Source organism: Phalacrocorax aristotelis, chromosome 3, assembly GCF_949628215.1.
Source record: "Phalacrocorax aristotelis chromosome 3, bGulAri2.1, whole genome shotgun sequence".
Lineage (NCBI taxonomy): Eukaryota > Metazoa > Chordata > Aves > Suliformes > Phalacrocoracidae > Phalacrocorax > Phalacrocorax aristotelis.
In genome coordinates, this window is record NC_134278.1 from 130,218,667 (window position 1) to 130,231,511 (window position 12,845).

The following is a 12,845-nucleotide window of genomic DNA, read 5'->3' on the forward strand; positions in this document are numbered from 1 at the left end:
TAAGAAAGAGGTTGCGCGGTGATTTTGTTCGCAAAGTTTTGGTGCACGGTTTCTTCCAGCTTTTAGGGATAATTGCCTCCATGGGTTGGATAGGCCCCTGGCTAAAAAGCAGCAGCAGCTACGTGGGGAGGAAGAGCAGACCTTATTGAGAGGCTGGGGCAAAGTCCAAATTGCTCAACACATTTTGGGCACTCCTTGGACCTTGCCTAATGAGTTTGGAAAGGGGAAGGCGAAGTGAAGGGCAGCACCGCCACCCCCAAATTGCTTCGCTGCCAAAGCTGGGGAGGCCCTGGGCCAGCCGATCCCGCTCCGCTCCTCTCTGGCCAGTGGGTTTTTTTCAACATCTTGAGACCGTCAGGAATGTTCTCCATGCGCGAGTGTAGTGCATTCAAAATCCTGAAACCACCTTCATCTCAGCAAGGCCAACAAAGATAAGAAGCAGCGTTTAAGTTGGCTGAAATTAGCAACTGCATCTGCCGCACAATGCCCCGGCTGCCATTAGCTGTGACCGGGGAATGGCACTAGCAAAGTATGCTGGCAATGTTTAACAAACCATCCGTCTTTTACCTGGTCCTACTCAACAGAAACCTTTGTTTGAACCACGGGCCTATTCAGTCATTCTGCTGTCTGCTTATCAGGAATATTAATCTCCTAGGTATCACCATATTAATTTTAAAACCGGCCTTTATTATTCCGAGTCCTCCACTGGGGCGGCGGGAGGGCGAGGAGGCATTTGTGCCGCTGACGATGAAACCAGGCTCCGTGTTTGCCCGCTGCCAGCGTGACTCATCCCTGTTAACTGTGCCCGTGGTAAAAACCAAACACAGCAGGGTGAATCCCGGCTTCCTCCCGCTCTGCAGATGCTCATGTTCTCATCGGCTTTTTCTCTGGGGGTGGGCTGCATGTCCCATGTCATCTCCTGCATCACCCCAGCACGATGGCTCATGGTGGGGATGCCGCGGCGGGAGCATCTCTGTACATCCCTCCTGGGTATCTGAGGAGCGAGGGGGCACGAAGCCAGCCCCGCTGCATGGAAGGGTGCGGGGAGCGAGCCAGGCGACGGTGGCTGTCGGGAAGGTGGCTGTGGCGGGGGGGACGGGCCCCAAATTCCTGGCAGAGTGCTGTGCACACACACCTTATCTCACCTGCCGTGTTTGCGCAGCAGGGAGCCAGCCGCCCCAGCGGGGAGGGAGGGCGGCCAGCACCCACAGGAGTCCCCCAGCCCTGGTCCCTTCCACCCCTGCGTGCCAAGCAGGGTCTCTAAGCTATTTTGGGTGATGCTGTAGGCTTTTTAATAAGCTGTTGGTGTCTCCTGCTCCTTAACCACCCTTGATGGACCTGCTGTCCGTGATTTGTCTCATTGCAAGTACTGCAGGAGGTCATTCATACCGCTCACCACAGCCATATCTCGCGGCACTGAGAACCACCCAAGCACCGTGCTATTTCAGAACAGGATCGTTTTATTTGCACTGCCCATTTCTCATGACAGAGGAGTGGCAGGTCACAAGTGTCACGTAGAGATGCCCCAGCATCCACACACCAGCTCCGCATCTTCTTGAGCCTGTGAAACATCCCCCCTGAAAGGGGTCTGCCAAGAAAAAGTTGGTGCTACGTGTAAAGATGATCATTGCCTGCTTGAGTTTCCTGAAAATGAGCCAAGCCCTTTCTTCCCAGGCCCAGTGGAGTGAAGGTGAGGGGACACACAAGACCTGGAGGACCCAGCAAGTGGGTGGGAATCAGCTCAGGGTGCTGTGGGATGGAGGGGGCAGCTGTGACTACACGACTTCCCCCATTACTGAAGCCCCCTGATCTCAGCGACATCAGGTACATCTCCTCCCAGCGCAGAAAAGAGCTAAAAAACCTTTATTTGAGCAAAACCGCGGCATTCCTGCAGCATGTCTGTGCCACTTGCTCTCCCCTCTCTCTCGGCTGTAATGAGTGCCGTGAGAAACGTCCAACTCCTTATTAATAATACAAGATAGGAAAGCAAACACGCCTGGCCCACTGACCCACTCAGATGTACCTGCTGGGGGCTCATCTGAGCGCGTGGCTCCTTCTGCCCTGCCTCGCCATGACGGCAAAGATGCTTTTCTTCCCCATTAATTGAGCTGGAGGGTGCCCGGGACTACCTGCATGTGTGACGGGCTGCAGCGGCCGCTGCCTGGCCACCCCTGCCCTCTCGAAGCAGCCCCTGTAATTGCATATTTACCCATCGGAGGCTCTCATTATCTCATTATCACGAGAGGTTAACCGAGTGGCTCTGGGTCACCGAGAAGGTCACTAACAATGCTAGGAAGGGTTCAGATTCATTCATTGGTTCGGCATCATTTTGGCGCTGAGGGACCAATCCTGAGCATGGCATGGACACGTCCCTTCCTGAGCCGGGCAGGACAACCCTTCTCCCTCACGTGCCCTTGGCTTGCTCCGGCAGCTTGGAACCAGTAGTCCGTGCATGGGCGAGCAGGGGGATAAGCTGAACATCCTCACATCCCTTCCCTTTGCACCCCAAACTCACATGAAATAACCATGCATTCACTGCAAAACAGCTGGAAGATTGCAACTGAGCCCCCAGCTTGGGGAGCCAGGCTTTTCATTCCTCCAGCCAAAACGAAGCTGCTAACAGGGGTGACACAGCTTTTCCATGCAACACGCCATCTCCAGGCAGCGGCTGCCTGTTCTGCTCGCAGCCTACTGCCAGGGTGTTTGCGCTGCCTTCAGCTATTATCCGCCCTTGCGAGGAAATGCAGGGACTAATAAATAACCCGTCAGCACCGAGCGCGAGACTTGAGCTCGGAAAGAGCACCTAGAAAGACAAGGATTTCCACCCTGCAGCAGGAGAAGCGGCCCCTTCCCCTTCCCCTGCCTAAGCTAACTCTTCTGCTATGTCAAACAGGCAGGCGGAAACCCTGCCTACACTGGCAAGGGACAGAGGCTTCCCTGTTTGGATTCGAGATGGGGATTTCTGTGGCTGAAAGTACCTTTGTTATTTTTCCAGGAAAGCTTCCTTTTTGGCTGGCTTCGCCTCTGCATAGGATGCACACGGCAAATTGACTGCAGCGATGAAGAAGGAAAAATATTTAAACAAGCAATTATGAATGAGCTTTGGTTGCTAACTCGGAGAGCAGTTTCCTATGTCTGTGTTAAAATGTAAGTGATTTACCCTAGAAGTCCAATCGCAGCCTCAGGAGTTCATTAAGAACGCCTCTTAGATTAGAGCTTTGTGGCCAGAGAGGACCATAATTAGTCTGCTGTGCTCATTAATCACTTGTGCTACTAGAAAGCTGTGCTCCGCTTCCAGCGTGGGTATGCCTGGGAGCAGGTCCTGCTGACTGGTTCCCATTTATCTTCTCCCCACCGGATTAAAAAGCCTTTTAGCACCCTGGATTTTCTCCCCTGGGGGCCGATCCTACCCCACAGTCAACTCATTTCTCAATGTTTCTGAGAAGCTTGATGGCGAGCTCCCAGGCCCCTGCAACGCACATTGCCTCCTTGTTCCAGCCTCTCCCCTGCAGCTCGGCGTTCTCAGCTGGAAGACACAGCCTGCTCCGAGCTAAAGCCTACAGAAAGCAGTGAGTGTCTTTCCCCTAGCTCTCTGGAAGCTTTAACTCAGAGCTGAGCAAGCTGCAGCACCTCAATAACTGAGCAATGCAAGAGCTTCAAATCCAACACCACCAGCAGCTTTGGGCAGGAGGATGTGGGGAGCTCCGGGCTGGCCAGGAAGAGGTCCAGAGGTCCAGAGGCCCCTTCCCACCTCTACAGTAGTGGGATTTTGCAGAAAAGAGTGTAAACACCGGTCGAGCCCTTCCCACCCTCCTCGTGGCCAATCCTGGAGAGCCCCACCCTACAAAGAGGGCCCAGGCATCCTCACCCAGCTGGGATGCAGCAGCTGGTACCTGTGTGGTGGCTCCGAGGTGGGGAGATGTGACTGTGAGTAGCAGAAAGCACTGGGTTCTGGCTTCGTTCTCCGTGGCAGGGCTCTCCATCCTAACCTGTGTGGTGTAGTGCCTGGCTGCTTCTTGTGGCCTGACTTTAAAATCCTTGAGTTTATTTGGATGTTTTTAAAAAAGTTAAAAGTAAAGGAGTAAATAAGCACAAGTGACTAAAGGGGCCAATCCTGGCCTAGCTCGGTGAGCTGGGGGCGCAGGAACCGCGGCTTTGAGTGTGCTGAACTTTGCTGCTGCTGCCAACGAGCCCTTGGCCGTGATGTGAGCGTGCAGGCATTTCTTAAGGATGGAGGAACCCTCTAAGATCTGGCCTCACGGGTGGTTTTATTGCCTCTGAGGGATGCGAGCTGGCTCTTAGTTACGCCGGAGTATTTTAAGTTGCATTCTTTGCTATAGCTGTTCTGCTAGATCTGTGTTGTAAAATGGCTGTACCTATCTGGATGTTTTAAAAGGTGGAGATCAAAGCTGCTGGTGGCCTTGGGGCTGCAGTGTTTACCTGGTTTTCAGGAGATCTGGCTGTGGGCCCCAGTGCTGTCCTAGGCTTGCTCTTAATTCAGGATGCGTTCCCAGGTGTTTCACACAAAGCATGGCATGCTGGCTCTCACACCAGGGATTGGTCAGTCTGGGGTACCTGTGTGGCCCCTGGGGGTACCCGTGTTTAGAAAGGGCCTGGTTACATTTGCAGGGGCTATTGCATACCAAATCTCTCCCCTTTCTCTCAGCCATTGGGGTATCTAGGTGTGAGGATGAGCACTCAGGAAAAACATCACCGTGTGTACACCGTCCTTCTAATCTTCTCCAGATATTTATTATTTACTACCTAAAGGGGAGGGTGTGGACTATTTGTTCCTCTGGTCTGACCAGACTGGGCAATGCTTATGTTCTTACATGTGCTCTTCCTTCACCTGGGCGCTACATCCAGCACCTACATCACCTGCAGAATTAATCGTGTGGGTGCCTTACTACATGAGGTGTTTCATCCCATGAGGCACTAGACCTAAGCCAGCGGTGGGGTGCTCTCTGCATATTGATGACCTTGGCAACTTCCCCAGACCCAGCTCAGTCCCATAGGAAGCCCATGGTACCGAGGCTTCTGGGCTCCTTCGGTGTCCTTGAGAGCTTTATCTCTATGAGTCACCATTAGCTGGCCTTTACAAATCTATGACATTTAAAGGAGTTTCCTCTTTGATTTGAAAAAAAAACTGGCACAAGGAGCTGGTGGCCTGGCCCCACATTCCTCTGGTGGCTTTGGGGTGTGCCAAGCTCATGAGGAATGTGGTGGCGGGGCTCCCTGGGCCAAAAACCTCTCGAGTAGAAACTTCTCGGCCACTTTGCCTCTCCTGAGTGGAGCTCCTGAGTCTTCCCTTGCCAGGAGGATGGTCTGGAGGGAAGCGGTCCCCATAGCTTGTGCTTGAGCAAGGAGACCCTCCTGTCCTCGCTGAGCGGATGCAAGCTCTGGGTGATGGAGAGGGGACAGGGTGCTTGGGCCACGTCTGACCCCAAACAACCCCGGAGCCCTTATGATGTCCCCTTTGGGGTGCTGGGTTGAGAAGTCAGCTGTAGGGGCCTCCTCAGGAAAGCCCCAAAGTTAGGTAGAGTAAGCGGTGTCAGGCAGGGATGATCCGTGAGCCCTGGCCACCTTTTCAACAGTTCAGCCACGGGCGTCCCAGGGTGAGCAGCATGTAAATCCATGGGGCAGACAGAGCAACCCACCACACTTTCCCAGCGTGCTCCATCCAGCCTCCATCAACAGCCTGCTGAGACCAAGAGGGATGCAGGTAGCACATCTCAGCAACAGGGTGGCAAAAAGCAAAGGTATCGTTTAATCATTAGGTTTTGCATTTGATACATTCCCATCTGCGGGGGTGCTAGAGGGAAAACCCATTTGCACGACTTCTCAGGGTACTTTAGCATCTGAACCTGGAAACAACTGCAGAGGGAGAAGGGGCATTCATCTGTGCTCCTGCTGAGCAAGGGCATCTCCTACCTGCCTGTGTTTAAATGCAATATCAGGGCTCTCCTACATGCAGCTGTAGTTAATAGGATGCATTTGTTGCTTTAATGTTGGCTGGTTCGTTGCACTGGTGGCTGTCAGCTGCAGAATTGGTAAGGCATTGGGGATGAAAGCTTTCCAGCTGGAAGCACGGGGAGTTTCACCCAGTTTTCATATCTGGGTGGTATAAATGCAGGAACAAAACACTGAGGAGACCCTTGACGCGGTTCTTTTTTTCACCACGTGGTTTCAGCAGGCTCTGCTTTAGGGCGGGATGAGCAAAGCCACACTGTCAGGGTTTGACGGAGTCAAGGGAAAAGTTCAAGCACCTTGAAGTTTGACTGTGATTCTCGTTTAAGCTGGCACAAATCACGTCCACCCAGCAGCTTTATGGGGCCCTGCAGACCCACCTGTCCTTTACGCTGCACAACAGGGGTTTCTGTTCAAAACTGGCACAAATGCATTTTATTTGTTAAGTCAGAGAAAGCAGAACCAGCCGCTGGTGCCTTTAACAGTGTGCACGGGATGGGAGACCATTCAGTCTTCTCTTAAACCATGTCCTCACGAGGTGAGGTCCCCCTCCTTCCCCCCGCACCTGGAAGAATCATTCCCTCTGCAAACAATTTGGAAAAAGAGATGCACTGCAGAAAATATTCAAGCCCCTTGCTGACACCGGGGGGAGGAGAGGAGAGGAGCGAGGCAGCCTGCATTCCTCCCCATCCATACATTATTTGCGAGGGATTATTTGCTCAACCCCAAAGCGCACGCACACACGCAAATTGACAGCTGCTAAGAAATACAAAGCGCTGTATTCAAGTGACCAATATGGAGCGTATGAGCTGCCTGCTCGGGGCTGGCTGACGTCGCATACGTGCTAGCTCCGTATTTTATCCCAAAGGAAGGATGAAAGAGCCTGAGGTTGGGGCAGGGGAAGCTGCGCGCTTGCTGCTATAAAATCACCGGCGCTCTTCTGCATGGGCTTGGACCTGCTGGGAGCCCGACCCAGCTGAAAAAGAGGTTATATATACGTGCACGAGTGTATGCACACACGTAGGCATATGCACAGGGAGCTGAGGGCAGGTGAAAGGAAATCTGCAGCCGGCAGGCGGGCAATGAAACGGGGAGGCGTGAGCCAGGCTGTTCATTAGTACCTGGGTATGGCTGCCGCTGACCTGATGGCAAATATGAAATATCAAAGCGCTTGTCAGCACTCCTGAATGGGACAAAGAAAAGGCGCATTAATGATTAACTCCGCTAAAAGCTCAGGCTTTTTTATTCCCATGGCGCTTGGACTATCTCGCTGCCATGTGACATGCTTGGGCCATTTTCTAGCAGATTGGGGAAAGCTAGTGAGCAAACACAGGTGCTTTCGAGTCAGCAGCGCTGTCAGGGACAACCACAAACAACACCAGCTATGCCTGCCTAAATTAGCTCCTGTGTTTGCCTCCATTTTTCCTTCCTGGAGATTTTACTTTCTAAGTCCAGCGTCTTTCGCTCCTGTCTTCGACTATTCACACGCAGCGTTAAAAGAGAGAGAGACAGAGAAAAGAAAAGAGAAGAAAAGGGAAAACACACAGAAAGGCTCTTCTTTGAACCCGCAACGCTGCGTGGGGACCGAATGCAAAAGACCCGAGTAAACTAATTAAAACTACTCAGGTCTTTAACTGCAAAAACAAAACGCGTTTATTGTGCTCAAGTGGAATTATTTTAGTGATCCTCAGCAAACACAAAGTCCTGCAAACATGTGCGGGGTGCTGCAGTTGCGATTTCTAATAAGCCTGGAGCAGCGTGTTGCTTGGGGGGGGGGGGGAAGAGAAGGGGTCTGGACTGGGCAGCCGGGGGGCGGCGGGGGGGATTTGCCATCGCTTGCTGGGAGTTACACGTCGGACTATATGTGTGACCTCCCCGGTGCCGCTGTTCAGAGTGAAGGTCCCTCTAGTGGTATTATTTGTTTTAATTTATTCCTTCCATAGTGCAAATCAGACAGACTTTCTTTTCCTGTTCAAATATTTATATATGTGTGTTATTGCACTATGCTTAGACTTCTTGTAATCATGCTGGGGCAATAAAGAACAGACTATCAGCGTGTGATGATAAAGGTACTTTGAGTAAACAGCAGAAAATGAAATAAAGTTATAAAAAAGAAGGCCTGGAGTAGTATAAATGTCTACAAATAATCACTATATCAGCCGGCCTGATATTCGAGCAATTAACAACAACAGGGGTGAAACTGTACCGAAGCTGTGCTATTGAATTTAAATGCTGCCTCCTCTTCAGGCCCTTGAAGGAGGAGTAAAGCGTCCTGCCTTTCCAAAGGAGGGATTTGCAGCCTTTCAGGGGCCGGGTAATCCGCATGGCAGCCTCTGACTCTGCCGGCTAATGGCAGGAGAGGGGCTGCAAGAATTTGCACCACCACCCCGGGCTCCCGCGGACCCCTGAGGGCTTCAGCTTTAGGGGGCTGCCAAATGCGGTGGGGTGATAAGGCGTTGGCCATGCGTTGCCAAGGTGGGTTTGCACAGCTGGAGCTCTCGCAATTTTATCGTTGTGGAGAAAAGGTTGACACCCACCCCTCCACCCCCCCACCCCCCCCCCAAAAAAAAATGGGATGACTCTTCCAAAGGGAGTCGAACTGAAGGGTTCAAATCTGCATCGTCCAAGGGTTTCCTTTGGGTTTGTGTTGAGTCTTTGCTGCCGATGCATAGGGAGCCTGGCAAGGTCCCATGTGCCAGCCGAGCGCGCTAAGCGTCCGCCAGGCCAGTCGTCGCAGCCCGTGGCAAGAGCGGGGTAACTTGATCCATTGCCTCAGGTCAAGTGCCTTAAGCATAAAGTCGGTTCAAGCTGTATAAGCAAAAAGTTACCGTGGTTCAGCTACTGGATGGCATCGTCATGAGGCTCCGTCAGGGCCACCGCGCGCCTACAAACCTGCCCTTGCAAGAGCGTTGCACGTCAAATGCCCAGTGGCGCCAAGCAAGAGGCCAGTTCGGTCAGAAAGTGGATTTCTACACGCAGTGAAAAATGCAGGAGTTTGAAACCAGCGTCCAGATTTTGCACCAAGGACAATGACTGCAGATGCAGCATAGTTCACTTAGGGGGAAATTAAAATCTGTGTATTTAGTGAGATTATGCTTGAACTGGTACCAATTTATTTTGCCAAATTGAGCTGCAGCCAATTTCTCTCCCATGCGATGATGGATAAATATCATTAAATAGGAAAAGATGAAGGCGATTGATGCCCTTGCATTAGCAGGAACTAACATCGTGTGCTCGAGAACGAAAGGACAAAATTGGGGAGATTTGGATGCAAATCATCCAAATGAGACAGATTAAGCATGAGGGGCTGAGGGAGAATGGGATCCAGGAAGCACAATGCTGGGAAGAGCGGGAGGCTGCTCAGGTTGTATTTGTTGAAGGAGTTAGAAATGGTGACGCAGACACTGAGAAAACTGTCCTGCGCGCGCAGGTGTCGGCCCCTTCGAGGTACCCCAGATCTCGGGGTCTGCTAAAGCCAGGGGTGCCAGGGGGACGTCCCACCTCTGGACACTGGAGACTTTGGGGAGACCAGAGCCCGAGCCCAGTGCCATCCATGAGGGGTCTTCTGCCAACCGCTTCCCCCTGCGAGCCTTCCCAACCTGGAAGTCAAGCTAGGGCTTCACGTGGCCGTTGAAGGAGAAGCCTGAAAGCAATTCTCTTAAAAGTAATTCTCTTTCAAACCAAAGTTTTTGGTGTTGGAACTTTGTTTTCCAGCAAAAAATTAAAAGAATCTACAGGAGTGGTTTGTCATAACTTCTGGCTTTTGAGCTCTCTGTATATTTTTTTGAAGAGCTAAATATTCCTTAGTTTGGGAAATTTTGTTGTTTCTAAGGGTATTGTGGATGCTTGCCTAGTGAGAGCAATGCCTGGCATTTGGTGAATTGCAGTAAGTTTTGGGACTGATGATAGAATTCATAGACATGAGTTTTACAAGTAGTATCACAGCAGGGGGAAAAACCACCAAACGCTTCCTTTGATGCACTACGGCCTCACTTCCATCCAGTGTCAGTGAATATCCCCCTATTCCTGTGTTCGGAGAGGCCGAAGATAAATCCCTGCTTTGCTGTCTGTAAGACAGAGTTCAACCCTTCCTTTGCCCCCTCTCTAAGCTAAATAGTTGCAGTCTCTCATTTTCTTTTTCCCTAGTTAGGATTTTTTTCTAAATATTTTTAATCCTCTCTATTCCAGGAGCAGTTAAATTGGTTTGGCTGACTACCTGTTGAATACAGGCTTTTACTCAGATTTTCAGCTGCAATACCTTCTTTTTTTTTTTTTTCATAGAAAGTTTAGACAGTTTGTAGGAAGCTGCGTGTAGGGTTCAGCTGAGCCCTTCCCGTTTTACCTCTTACCACGTGCGGATCTCGGGTGGGTTTTGCACGGCTTCTGCAGCCCCCCCGCCTTTCCTCGTGCGGCGTAACGCACAAAGTCTGCTTGCTGCAGGCCTCATCTTACCGGTGCGGGCGCCGCAGCCCCCCACCAGCGGTGCTGCCGGCACCGAGCTTCGCAGCCACGCGCTTTTCGTCTTTCGGCGCGCTGAAAGGTGCCCGTCCATCCATGTTCTTGGTCTTTCTGCCGAGCACTTTCTAACCCGTGATGTGACTCTATTCTAATATTATCCTGCCCTCACTTGTGCGCGCTTTTGGCAGAGCTGGGTGCCGCGTTCTCCTCCCTCCGTAAATCCTCCGCTCATCAAGCGGCCTCTGAAAGTCTGACTAGATTTCCCTTTGACTTTTTGGTTTACAGGAAGGGAAAACTCTTCTAGAGGAGAAAAGCTTGGGTCTGGGGCGTGTTGGGCTGCTCTAGCAGAGGGGCATCACTTGGATCTTTCATAAAGCCATTTTAGCAATCGCTTCCTAAGCAAGCTTGCAGGTCAGTATTTCGCAGCATCATGCAAAGATGAAGCACGTCCAATTTTCCTTCTTGCAGAACAGTTGCTGATATAGCTTTAAATATCCCTGCTTTCTTCTTGGGTTCCTTGTGGCCACGGACCCTCTGAGTGGGATTTGCTTGGCTTTGTCCCATGACGGTTTATATGCTTGTGGGCACTAAGGCGGCTTGCTCTCTGTCCCAGAGCCCATGGGGAGATTCCATGGGGCTTTCTGGGCTTGAACCCATTTCTACCTGGCTCGTCTGGGACAAGGATGGCTCTTGGCAATGCTGGCCTTCAGGAGGGCATGGGGAGGTAATGCCAACCATCCTCCAGCAAAACCGCGCTTCGTCTCGGGGACGGGCAGAGCCGGGGAGCGTGTGGCTGCCTTTCACTTCCCAGCGCGTGTGAAAGGACTTGCCTGTGTGTGTCGGTACCTGCACGCCCTGGGTGCAGCTCCCGCAGCACCCACCTCTTGCAGGGTGAGACCCGGGAGGGTGAAAAGCGTATGCCAAGGTGCGGGGGGGGATGATGCTCATGACAGCGGGGTGGGATGTTCTGCCTCGTCCTGGGATCTGTGCCCCAGAGAGGGCATGGAGAAACTGGAGAGGGCCCAGAGGCAGGCAGGGATGGGCGCAGCTTGCACGGCGAGCTGTGAGGAGGCACGCTGAGCTCTGCAACCTGCACGGGGCCGTCTCGGTCTGGCTGAAGGACCCGGGGAAAGTCACTGTGGGTATTGCAACATCCCTGCCCGCCCCGGCCCCGTCAGCAGCCTTTTGGGAAATAACCGTGACCCGGAATGCTCTCCCAACCCCAGCTATTCAGCAGCGCGGCAGAGCAGAGGGCTTGGGCTGCGCTTGCAGATGTATAGAGTTATTTTTTTCGCTGCTCTATAAAAAAAAAAAAAAGGATGGGGGGTTAAAAAAAAAAGGAAGTGATACTGTTGCAATCAGTACGGTGTGTGATAAAGATTTATTACAGGTAGAAAGCAAATAAAGGTATGGTAGGAACTTCTTTATTACCCATATCATGATTGCTTATGTGATCAGTGACCTGGAATACATTCAAATTCATGTTAAATAAAAGCCTAATAGAATTTTTTTTCCCCTGCCTTATGGTGACATGTGGGCAGTAGAAAGAGCAGCCAATTGCCGTGTTTACCCGCTTCCTGCTTTTCTGGAAAGTCAACAGTTTTTAAAGGCTTAGGCTGGCTCTGAATTAAGAAACTTGCACTGGTTTAACTAAGGTCATTGGCGGACAAATGGGACGTAACTGTGGGTTGGTTCTATTTTTTATTAAGTAGTTGCTGTGCCAGGCTCACCCCACCCTGCCCCTCTGCTCCCACCACGCAGGCTGGTCCCTGCCTCTCTCCAAGCCCTCCTCTCGCTGGTTTGAGAGGAGGACATCACCATAGGCAGGCAGCAGAGGACTAAAATGCCCCAAGGCACCCAAACGACTTGCAGAGACCATGTTCGTCACTGCCCTAAAGTGGTCGCAAACCCACCCAGGCGCTCTGGTTTGCACGGCAGCCCAAGAGGTGCAGGCACACCTGATGCCACCCCGTTCCCGGGCGGTCACCCCTAGGCGCACCAAGCCTTCTGCTCTGGGCTGGGGTCTCAGAAACCCACGTCTCCGTGGGCAAGTCCTGGTGGTTGCACCTCGGGGAGGTACCTGTGGGCTCCGATAAGGCCTGCAAGGTCTTATCTGCTGACTGCTTTCAGACCTTTCTTCTTTTGGTGCTTCATCCATCACTAGTTAACAGGGTACCCTTGCAAGGCTGGCTTTCTTTGTGTGGTATCTTTAACCTCCTACAAGTAAATACCCTTTGTACACATGTATCTCGCTCCCTGATAATGTATTGTATTCCTTCCACCACGGAAAGCACTGCTGGCATGAGGAGAAACAGTCCATTTAGATAAAAAGCAATTAACACCTCCCAGGCTGGCTTGGTGTATATTGTTAAATAAAAGGGCCCTTGCAGGAGGCTGGCGAAATTCTTCCTGGCTGGGAA